This window comes from Limulus polyphemus, unplaced genomic scaffold (assembly GCF_000517525.1).
Source record: "Limulus polyphemus unplaced genomic scaffold, Limulus_polyphemus-2.1.2 Scaffold1551, whole genome shotgun sequence".
Lineage (NCBI taxonomy): Eukaryota > Metazoa > Arthropoda > Merostomata > Xiphosura > Limulidae > Limulus > Limulus polyphemus.
Genome location: NW_013667161.1, coordinates 131,426 through 140,164, shown reverse-complemented (window position 1 = coordinate 140,164; position 8,739 = coordinate 131,426). Strand labels below are relative to the sequence as shown.

Sequence of the window (8,739 nt, the reverse complement as noted above, 5' to 3'; positions counted from 1 at the left end):
AGGTAAACAAAATGTTAAGATTGGAATAGGACCCTTGAGGGATGATAAAGAAAGGCTTTTATGTGACGATTACGAGATGACTGGGTTATTAAATTCTGCTTTTTCTTCAGCTTTTGCTAATGAATATTTAAGCAGTATTCCTCATATTGAACAGTTGGTAGATGGCGGCAAGGGCGGACAATATGGCTGCATTAATTCTGAACATGTTAATAAAAAATTGGGAAGTTTAAAGAATGATAAGTCTTCTGGGCCAGATAATATTTCCCCAAGGATTTTGGTTGTGGTTAATGATTTGATATGTGAGCCATGTGCTACTATTTTTGTAAGTCCTTGAATAGTGGACAGGTACCAAAGAATTGGAAGTTAGCTAATGTAACTTCTCTTTTCAACAGAGGTGATAAAAATTGTCCCAGTAATTATAGACCCATTAGTCTTACATCAGTTGAGGGAAAATTTTTGGAAAACTGTTAAAAGATGCTTTGCAAAGTCATTTAGTCTTGCTTTTGGTGTTTTTCTGGAGAGGACGTGATAACTCTGTTTAGAGGGACAGTTTCAATGCATGGAAGCGCCTTTCTTTTAGTCTGAAAGACGTAGTTTTGCAGAGAAATTTCATGTGCATAATTGTTTTTAATTATCGCACATGCGCCTTTATTGTAAGCTGTGCGATCTAACGAAGAGAGCTAGCTCAAAACGTCATCCTCTTAAAATACAAATATAAAAAGAAACTTGTCGATTGTTTAACCTATTCTTTAATTTCGGTATATTTTTTGCCTTATGCGGTTCAATATATATTTCTTCATATCCAAGTAAACCATGGTAAAGGTTACATTATGCTTGTTAGAAATCAGTGTTTCTGACTTGGTTGTTAGACTTAAAGTTCAATATACGGCATACTTACCTCTTGGTCCCATCACAGAGAGCAACTCCCCAGGACGGACTCTTCCACTAACATTATGCAGGATTTCCTTCTCACCAAAAAAGACACAGACATCCCGGAAAACCAATTCTACGGGCTTTCGGTTCTGTTTCATGCTCCCAGTAGACATTAAGTCAATATTCTCATTGAGTCTACACAAATGGAACAATAAACAACATATAAATTCTGCGTACATATCCAGTTATTCATCTATCTATACATGTACGAGCACACCTGCAGGCATATGCACTTACAACGCAGTGTCTGAAACGAAACTTACCAAGGGTTGTTTTGTTTTGTTTTTTTGTTTCTTTTCCTTAAACGTTTGAAAGTAGTGCTGGGGTAAGTTTAATGTCAAAACTGATCCAAAAGCATATAATTTTAAACTAAAATATTATTTATAGACTTGCAGTATTAGGAGAACGTAAAAGGCCGTTGCATGAACATTTAATGTACTTTCATTATGGAAAATTATTAAGTTTAGCATCTATTACTTGACTTGAGATCTTTGTGAGACCTCTAAGGCTTATAAATTACCATGAACGATATACTAAAAGCTTGATATTTTAAAATAGTCATAAGTTAAAATACTGAAGATCTTGATCTCTGTAGACATCTTTTATAGGCCTCCCCAGTGGCTCAGCAGTAAGTCTGTAGGCTTACGACGCAAACTTCGAGTTTCAATACTCGTGGTGGGCAGATCATATACAACCCATTGTGTAACTTTGCGCTTAACAGCAATCAAACCTTTTATGTAGAGAAAATTTATACCTAAGTACAGAATGTAATGTACGGAATGTCCGGAAATTATGTTAATAAGTTTATTAGCTGCTTAATTCTGAATATGTTGAAATTCCTGTCGGATCCTTTGTCATTCTGCCTTGATATTCTATGTATGCTGCCAAGTACTTAATTGTTCTAATGAGATTTTTAGCTATTGTAGCATAGATTCCAGGATTCTTACTCTAACACATAATTCCCTTATACCCTATTGTGAAGGATGTACGTTTTACATTTTATTACAGTGAACATTTAAAAGCAGCTTTGTATACTAGACTAATCATTTTTTCCAAGCCTCCATTAAATGGCATGGCCAGGTGGTTAGGGCTCTCGACTCGCAATTTGCAGGTCGCGGGTTCGATTCCCGTCCCACCAAACATGCTCACCCTTTCAGCCGTAAGAACGTTATTATGTGACTGTCAATCCACTATTCGTTGGTAAAAGAGTAGCACAAGAGTTGGCGGTGCGTAGTGATGACTAGCTGCCTTCCCTCTAGTCGTTCACTGCTAAATTAGGGACGGCTAGCGCAGATAGCCCTCGTGTAGCTTTGCGCAAACTTCAAAATAAACCAAACTTCCCCAGACCATTAGATGGCAACCGTACGTATAGCATCTCTTCGTTAGGCCCCCCAGTGGCACAGCGGTATGTCTGCGGACTTACAACACTAGAAACCGGGTTTCGATACTCGTGGTGAGCAGAGCACAGATAGCCCTTGTGTAGCTTTGTGCATAAATAAAAAAACAAACAAACAAACAAACTCTTCGTTAGGATACACTGTATTTAAAATTTCAATTTGCGACTTAAAAAAAAACCTTTTGTAACCTTTTTAAGTAATCCAACTCTTCTGTGATATCAGAACTTTGTTCTTAAAATAACATTATTAAACATTAGCAGTTGATGTCTAACATATAGACGAGTGCTTAGCCCTAATAACACTGTTTGGATATATATATACAAATATCTGTGGCAAGGTCGTCTAAATGAACCTGAATTTAACTGTCGATACTTTGATACTGCTTGTTTGGGATATACGAACAAAGCTACACAAGAGTTAACTCCGATAGCCTTCCCTAATTTGAACTGGTAGACAAGAAGGAAGGCAGCTAAGTAAACAGCACCCACCGCTAACTCATAGACTACTCTAATCGAATAGTAGGATTTAACCGTCACTTTTTTAATGCACACATGGCCCAGAGTGTGGTATTGGATCTTGTGGCAACAAGAAAAACACCATGAACCTAGTAATCTACAGTCCGGCAAGCTAACTAGTAAGCTACGCTCGATTCCTTCTTATGAACTAAAGAAATATAGCCAGCTCAGAACACATATAGAATAAGAAAGGCAAACTTGAAATGACGTGACAAAGTTTCTATAAGAACATGCAACGTTTTATGCACTGATTACTGTAATGAAATGACCGTATCATGCAAGAAATATAACGTTTCACGTACTGATTACTGTATTAGAATAATTGTATCATGCAGGAAAATCAACTGTTCATCTACTAATTACTGTAGTAACATGATTTTACCATACAAGGAATACAACGTTTCACGTACTGATTACTGTATTAGAATAATTGTATCATGCAGTAAAATCAACTGTTCATCTACTAATTACTGTAGTAACACGATTTTACCATACAAGGAATACAACGTTTCACGTACTGATTACTGTATTAGAATAATTGTATCATGCAGTAAAATCAACTGTTCATCTACTAATTACTGTAGTAACACGATTTTACCATACAAGGAATACAACGTTTCACGTACTGATTACTATATTAGAATAATTGTATCATACAGGAATGTGAGCTGATATTTTAAGTCATATTAACGTGCTTTCTATAGTTCAGTTTTATAATTTGTCACTACTGTATAAAAACATGCTCAATAAAGCCCGAGAGAAAATATAACGAATTTATGAGCAAAACGTAATTTATCCTAGATGTCATTAACATATATATATATATAGGAAGAGAGAGGAAATAAATATCAACATACAGCAGATTGAAGTTTATCAAGTTTGATATAAAACTAACTAAGACTTTTGCATACGCTATGGCGCCTCATGAATTAATTAATCAAATGTCAGTGTTTATAAAAACATAATCTAGGCTTAGCTTACCCCCAGTGACTGTAGTAAATATATTCAATACTGAAGCAATCGTTACAGAGGTATAACAATTTATTAGACAGGAATATTGTAAAATTCAGTAGTAAACCTATGTGTTACTTTTTTTTTTTTGCTACAAGGTAGTTGTAATATACATATATGTTTATATTTACCTACTACAGGGGTGAACTTCATTCTCTGAATAACGACGGTCCGTCCCATTTCTGGGTCTTGGAGGAGCTTGATCCAGAAAACGAATCACTTCTAGGCCATAACTCAAGGGTAATAACATCTTTGTGGATGGAGACAGCTACTGTTTCATTCTTGCCAAACCTACAAGTGAGCTACCACATGCTAATTCCAAGACTAGCAATACTGAAGAACGCTTACCACATGCTAATTCCAAGACTAACAATACTGAAGAACGCTTACCACTAGGATAGAGAAAGGAGTGAAATTAAGTCTTCATTAAGTGAAATCTTCATTGAATTTTGGTTAGCTACCTAGAGAATGGTTCAAATAGATGATTTGATTGTGGTCTAGATTCTAGAACAACAAACAAACAAAAATGAGTATTGGAAAACTTAAAGCAAAACACAAGCTATGTAGGGTGAAAGTTAACTCACTCACCCGGCAATTTCTGTGGTTGCCTCGGTGAAAATTCTACTTTTCCAAGTATTTTACAACTTTTTTGTAAATGGCACACCAACTGTCATTTTTAATAATTTAATACAAAAAATATTAATACTGAATATATTAAACAGCGTTTTACTTTTATAATATAAAACGGGTAACTTCTATTAAAAGAGTAGAATAAAATTAAGATATCTTATTTTTATATTACCGAAATTTCATTGGCTTTAAAAATAAGGTCTTATAACTATATATTTGCATTCGAAATATATATAACTTTTACCAACAAAAGCTCATTTCCATAACATTGTCATTATGCTCAACACTAACTTACTGTAGAATATAATACAAACACTAAAAATTCTACTTCAGAAAAGTATTAATGTACAGGAAGGAATAAAATCTCGAAAAACTTTGAAATTATCAAAAGTAGTTTAACTTATAAGCGGTATAAATCAAACCGAAAGTGATACTTACTTCAGAGCACAGCAATCAGTTGCTCTTAGTGAATGTTAAAAAATGATTGTAGAGTATACGTCAAATACTTATCAGTTTCTACATACACACTGGGATATGTAAACAAGGCTTAATATACCTCCTTAGCTCAGTGTTCTTGTCTACTGCTCGCGAATACAAGATGAAAAATAGGCGGGTTATAGATTATATACAGTAGCCTGACTAACGCTGTTAGTTCGAATTACGTCACTTTGACGTCATTAAAGGGCATTCTTGTTTATTTTTGTTTTAGTTTTAAAATAATTTTCTGAACGTAATTTTTAAGCTTCTTTGCATATAAAGACGCCACGCTTGCCTTTTTTTCAGCTTTACTGCAAATATCAATAAAATATAAAGAACATTTCTTTACCTATATAATATGCTGCCGCTAACTGCTAAAATATAGGCGGTGACGTCATAACCACGCGTGCCCTTGTATCTAGTTGTGCATGTTTTCAAAGTACTTATTCAAATATTTTTTGAAATTTTTATCTTATCTTCAATGAGAAAGTTAAATACTAACATATTAGTCATACAAGCTGATCACTTGCAAATAACTGTGAAAATAAGGTGCAGATTAGGAAAGTTGATTACTGAGGTAAGTTTATTAACAAGGGTGAAATCTTAGAATGTTTTACCTCTCTACTCTACGTACAGTAAGCTTAATTTTGTTTACTTTGTACTGTTTCATGTTTCGGTGCTATTTTCACACATGTGTTATTTGTTTTTGCTCTTGCAGAGAATATAGACTTAATATAGACAAGAAACAACAGAAGCATTCGAGTTGTCCATCACTGAGAGCTATATGGTACAGATTCAGTAAGCACATCAGAAGTAAAGATTCTCTGTAAGGATTGAATTTTGAACAATGGAACATTTTTATCCTTTCATTTAAAAATATGAAATTAATTATTGTAGCAATTAGAACACTTAAGTTTAGATTTATAATTTCACATCAACGTTTGTTTAGTTAAAAGTAATAAACATAAGCTGCTTGTTCATAAAAAAACGCCCGGCATGGCCAGGTGGTTAGGGCGCTCGACTCGCAATCTGCGGGTCGCGGGCTCGAATCCCCATCCCACAAACATGCTCGCCCTTTCAGCCGTGGGGGCGTTATAATGTAACGGTCAATCCCACTATTAGTTGGTAAAAGAGTAGCCCAAGAGTTGGCGGTGGGTGGTAATAACTAGCTGCCTTCCCTCTAGTCTTACACTGCTAAATTAGGGACGGCTAGCGCAGATAGCCCTCGTGTAGCTTCACGCGAAATCCATAACAAACAAACATAAAAACTGCGCTTTTTAATATTTATTTTTAAATAAACTATCGTGCACTCTAAGAATACAGCATAACACAGTAACGATATTGAGAGGTTTGTGATTATATTTTTATATGTTAGCATATTTTACATTAAAATTATTTTATATAGAACATAAGGATTAGAAGTGTATAAAGGTTTCTTCTCTGAAAAATCCAATCGTCTCAGACATGGAGCAAAACAATATTATAAACATGCGCATGATCATGCGCACGGATATGTTTGTGGTCGATTACTGACCTCCGATGTTCACTGTCTGCAGTATCAAAAGAAATTATTTATTAATATATAAAACCAATTTAGTCCCACATAGTCCCTCCTGTTCGTTTCCCCAAATACCGATCGTGCGGTGTTATAGATTTCATTAGCAAATTCATTAAAAACTTCAAGAAAGAATAAAAAACTATATTACTACAAAATGCTCTGTTCCCCTTTCAGGTTTTTGTGCATCCTTAATCTTAAAACTTATATTTTAAAACATATTTATATCTTAAAACAATTTAATTATGCACTATCCGTGAGTGTTCGAAAGCATATTTGGCAATCTTATGCCAAGAAGAGTATTTTTAATTTTTTTCTCTAAATGTTTTATGTTACAGTCTGCGAGTGGAATTGTTTAATATATATAACTAATCCAAGCGCTGAAGATTTATGCCTCAGAAAGTATACCGACTTTGGAATAGCTTCAACATTTAAATATATCTTTATGTATCTTTTAATGCACCATCCATTCCCTGAAGAACAATAGTAACTGAGGGACAAGAACATCATAAAAATAAGAGTCTACTAAAAGAAGTCTATACCATTCCACGTTTTCTTCCAAATGTTTCATTAAATCTTCAGCACAGGTCTGTATGCCCACCCACCGACGACTAAGCGGTAATTCCGGGAGTTTAATGCTTAAAAGTGGGTTGTCTGCGGTGGGTTGGATACAAAATAGCCCATTGTATAATTTTGCGTTTCGCAACAAAAAGAAACAAACCAGTCTTTGTTGACACATTCCAATATAGAATTTTAGCTTCTTGAAAATTTCCGAAATGGCAAGACATCTCGCCAATAAAACAGAAGACTGATAAAACTAATTAAATGGTGAATTGCATACCTCAGAAGTGAGATTATCATATAAAGGGATAATTTGCGAACAAGTAGAAGATAATAAAATTTAAGACAATCTTCTAAAATAATATCTATTTGAAAACGAACAGTATAACCAAAAAAATAAAAGAGATTATGACAAATACGAACTTTACAAAATTTCATTGCCATTTAAAAGCGTTGCATAAATTGAATTGCCCATAGCTTTAGCTAAAAAGTTTTAAGTTTTGTATTCTTAAATGTTACAATTTACATGTAATTTCAAGTGTACCTGTTATCTAATATTTGACTTCTTAAAAAGTAGAAAAATACATAATTTGCCTTACCTTAGTGGCATAAAAGTTGGGGCTACTGTTACTTAAATAATGTGAACAGCACTTTTAGAACGCCCTTGTAAAACCCCGTCTGGCACATAAAGATATGAAAGATTTCCCCCGCAAATAAGCTCTTTATATGGGCTGGTAATTAATAACTGACAAAGCACTTCTCGTGGTAGCACCAACTGGGTTTAGATGTATGTGTAAACGTAGCTTCCAGGGAGAACTGGAAATTGAATGCGTAATAGACGCTACGCAGACGTTGAACAGGGTCAACAACATTCTCTCATTATCTAGTATATGCAATCGACATGGCGGAAAAACGAAATGTGCGAAAGGGTTTATGGAACGCTATTATTATTCATATACCATAAGTTCATGGTCACGATGCAAAACAATGTTTGTTCTTTAATGTCGAGATCTAGATGCGCTTCTTGAGAAAGCTGGTTTTGTTCCGTGCAATAGAAAATGCCAAAATGTATCAAACTTTATTCGATATTTACATTATTTTATCTTGTTTTGAATATGATTCATGTATACATCATTTATTTTAGTGGGGGCTGAGTTGTATATACAATTTGCCTTAAAATTATTCACGACAATTTCAAAATCTTTGACTTTCGACATACATCGTAATATCCTTTTGTATTGTGAGAAATCGTGTAGCACTAAAACAGTTCAACCATCAACATTTGTTATGACTGCTAGAAATAAAGCTCTAAATCAGTTTTCTAGCATGTTTTCATGAAAAGTGAAATCGTATTTATTTTGATCTCTATTGTGATTTAATTGGCAAATAGCCAAGTCTCAAGAATTCAGAACCCTTTGAATCCAGTATTAAAATTACATAAACGTACAAGCAAATGTTACAGAAAAAAAGAACACATCAAAATTGATTATTTCCTGTTAATAACAAGTTCGTATTTTCAATAAGGTGCTTGAATATTCTAACTTGTTAGTTGTGTACCACAGACTTTAAAATATACAATAGACGAATATCTTTTTGACACTTTGGGGTTTTTCTTTGCTGGTTGTGTTGAGCAAAATATTTGTAAGGTTTGTTTGTAATT

The 8,739-nt window shown here is 34.2% G+C and overlaps 1 long non-coding RNA gene across 1 annotated transcript; it reads right to left on the bottom strand.

Annotated features, from left to right (window-relative positions):
• Positions 1-768: 768 nt before the first annotated feature.
• LOC111086918 lies at positions 769-5,007 on the bottom strand. Its single transcript, XR_002611634.1, has 3 exons — positions 4,925-5,007; positions 3,988-4,147; positions 769-1,068 (listed from the first exon to the last, which is right to left on the bottom strand). It is a non-coding gene; the product is annotated as an uncharacterized LOC111086918 (long non-coding RNA).
• Positions 5,008-8,739: the final 3,732 nt, after the last annotated feature.